The sequence below is a fragment of the Apodemus sylvaticus genome, chromosome 11 (assembly GCF_947179515.1).
Source record: "Apodemus sylvaticus chromosome 11, mApoSyl1.1, whole genome shotgun sequence".
Lineage (NCBI taxonomy): Eukaryota > Metazoa > Chordata > Mammalia > Rodentia > Muridae > Apodemus > Apodemus sylvaticus.
The window spans coordinates 47,835,957-47,839,397 of NC_067482.1; the positions used below are offsets into that span (position 1 = coordinate 47,835,957).

A 3,441-nucleotide genomic window follows, 5' to 3' on the forward strand; every position below is an offset into this window, starting at 1 on the left:
AAAAGGACTTGAATTTGAAGGAGAGTGGGGAGGAATACATGGAAGGATTTGGAGACTGGAAAGAGAAGAGAAAATATTGTAATTAAATTACAATCTCAAAAAAACCCAACTAAATGAAGTCCTGTCAATATATTCTCACAAAGTGCTGACTCCGAATGAAGCACAGCACTAGTGGTAAAGAAACACTGAAGAGAGAAGAGTGCATCCCTTCAACACCTAGGTTGTGATGCTGTTGGCTCTCCTGTAGAGTTATTTTTACCGCTGATCACAGGTTAAAAATACAACAATAAATAGCAGTAGGTAGCCTCTAAAGGCAGCCTTTCTGAATGCTAGTGCGGGAGATTTTCTCTATATTTCAGTGGTACCAGAGGACTGAAGGAGAGTAATGGTGATTGCATACATTATAGTTAACCAGCGTTTACCTCTGGATCAATGGCACTAAGAGAGAATCGATAATGACTTAATTTACTAGTATACATTGACATGAGAATTCTGTGAACAAAGCAGCCAAAAAAGCCTGAATTCCTCTACTGTTATATCTGAATATGTTCTTCACTGAAACATACCTGAAGTTATTAATTGTTTTACAAATAAAACATATGGAAGATGACTACTCCCTGAGGGAAGTTACGAATGAGACCTGTTCCTCGAAATAGTCTTGAGAGAGTTCCTTTGCCTTTCCCACACAGCTAGAAAGTTCCATCTATGAGCTGTGAAATCGACTTTCATCAGACACACAATTTGTCAGTGCCATGATACTGAATTTCTCAGCACCAGAAACTGTGAAAAAATTCTGTTTGTAGTATACCAAGTCTATGGTTATACTGTTATAGCATCCTAAATTGATTTATAATTTCAAAGAATGGCTTACCATACTCCATTACTCCAATCAAATATGACCTTTAGCTATCCCTCTTGGTCAAATTTGATAAAATAATAAGAATGAAAGAGAAAGAGACAACAGCTGGGAACTCCATGTCGGGATGTTTTCAGTCATTAAAGCTCAAATACAAGGTCTATAATTATTGCCAGCACTATGTAATGCCTTCCAAGGAGCAAATTTATATATTCAAACCCTGAAAAATTTCTCTCATCCTATCAAATTACAGGGATGTATTGCTTAACTGCAGAGATTCATTCAGAGAAATGTATTGTTAGGCAATATCCTTGTAGCATTAGCATCATGGAATACAGTTACAAAAAAATTGTCTATATCTATAACAAAGATATAGAGGGTGTCAATTACTTTTCCACTGAATACGTAGACTATATGGCATGTATATACACACAAACATACACACATTAAATACATATATATACACATGCATATCTATATGTATATCTATTTGTATCTCTCTCTCACTATATATATATATATATATATATATATATATATATATATATATATATATTATGGACATTGCTTCCAGGGCCATGATTACCAAAGCAATGCAAGATTATGCTAAACACAAAAGAAAATATTCTAATCATAAGACATGGTAAACAGGTGATTTCTGACACTATATTCTTTTGCGATAAAATTTCATAAATAAACATTTCATAAATATAATTACCTGGTGAAAGAGCAATGATAATATATATATATATATGCATACTTTGAGGTGGATAACTTTCAGCTCTATTGCAATCCAGTGTAATTAGGGCATGTGTGCCCTGTTCTTGACTATAACATCATGAAGCTGAGAATGACATCATTTGAGAATACAGTTCACAGCTTAAAGCCATTTCTATAGTAAGAGAGCCTAGGACTTTAAAAAAATGAAGGAAAATATTGTATTAAAGTAATGTGATTTTTAACCATATGTAAATGCAAGTATATTTCATATATATGATTATCTAGGTCAGCATTTTAACCGAGGTCTGAACATAATGACAAAAAAAAAGGGAAAAGTTCTTGTCTAAGTTTGTTTCTACTGAAATATCACAGCTAGTATGAGAAGATACATTTATTATATGTGAAAAATCTTAAAAATTTAATCTCTGTCTTTCAATTTGTATGAAGTTTACCCTTCCAGAGAGCTGTTATCAGTATCTACCAGAAGTGACCATCAGAGTTTGCTCCCATGGGTAAGTAGACACTGAAGTGAGTATTATATAAGTGGAGACATTTCATAAAAGTGAGATAAATATAAAAACAGGAAGATAAACTAAAAATGCTGCATAGTTCTCCTTGGTCAATGATTCTGTACTTGTAAAACTAGGTATTTTGCTTTTATACTTCTTGGCGATGCACTTTGATATTTGGAAATTCAGTTTGCTAAGAGATAGCCATTTTCATACTTTTGCTTTGTGATAGTTGGGTAACTCTGAAGACACTAGATATATCGATACCCTATATTCTACAGCAGTGGACAACTGGCTACTTCCAAAGTCACCTATATTCTCTTGGGGTTTTAACTTTTTCTGTCTATATCTTTGTCTTCCTAAAACAAACCTTTCTACAGTTCTCCTTTTCCACCAGGGATTTCTGAATGTTACATCTGTGTGACAGCTTGAAAATACTAAGAGTTATGGTCTACCAGGTCAAGACAAATTTTTTTGAGTCATTAGAAAAATATTTCTGCTGCCTCTAGAAGCATTGCACGTGTGGCTGCTGTATCACAAATGCATCAGTGGGTGGCAGAGAGGAGAGAGGATATTCTACATTCAGTGATATGACCTATAAGTATCTGAATAATCAGAAGCCTAACATTCCCTCAAAAAAGCCAGACTGAGCCAACCACCAATCTGGCACTAGGCAGGCATGAACAGGCTCCCAGTATGGGGAGCAAGCCAGAGACTAGAAGAACACTGCCTCTGACTTCTTGCCCTGGGTCCGGCTGTAATGAAACAGACAACTCTTACAAAGGGTAACTTGAGCAGGGAGCAAGCCTGAGGCAATTAGCACCATGGGACCTGGACAGGAAGTTAGCCTGTGATGACCACGTCTGACACAATACAGGACTGGGGAGGAGGTCACTATGCCCAAGATGATCCCTTTCCAGCATTACAATACATGAACAGGTCATAGCACTCCTGAGACCACTCCTTAGATAACCTCAGACACTTAGAGATCCTGGGGGCCACTAAGAGGATCAGGTAAAGTGGTGGAGAAGTAGATGAGGAGAAGAAACAGAAGGATAGACTCAACAAAGAGGGGGAGACTCAAGGAACAGCCTGACAAAAATAGCCAGCTGGTGATAGCACCTGGGACCATGGTGGAGTCCTGTGCTGTCCTGTGCTGCCGTGGGGCTTACTACTTCTGAGTCCTTGGGCTAGCAGCAGCAGCGGTCTCTTACAATCACAGGCCAAGAGGATGTGTCTCTGGTCTGGACTGTCTACTGGCAACATGTTGCTGTCTGAGTGCTGTGCAGAACTGTTCCCAATTCTCACCTTGCCATGGTGGGAGAGCTGCCCCTGGGGACATGAGAGGAGGAACCC

At 37.9% G+C, this 3,441-nt stretch overlaps 1 non-coding gene across 1 annotated transcript; it reads left to right on the plus strand.

Annotated features, from left to right (window-relative positions):
* Nucleotides 1–2,583: 2,583 nt before the first annotated feature.
* On the plus strand, nt 2,584–2,714 carry LOC127696906 (small nucleolar RNA SNORA17). Its single transcript, XR_007980353.1, has one exon. It is a non-coding gene; the product is annotated as a small nucleolar RNA SNORA17 (small nucleolar RNA).
* Nucleotides 2,715–3,441: the final 727 nt, after the last annotated feature.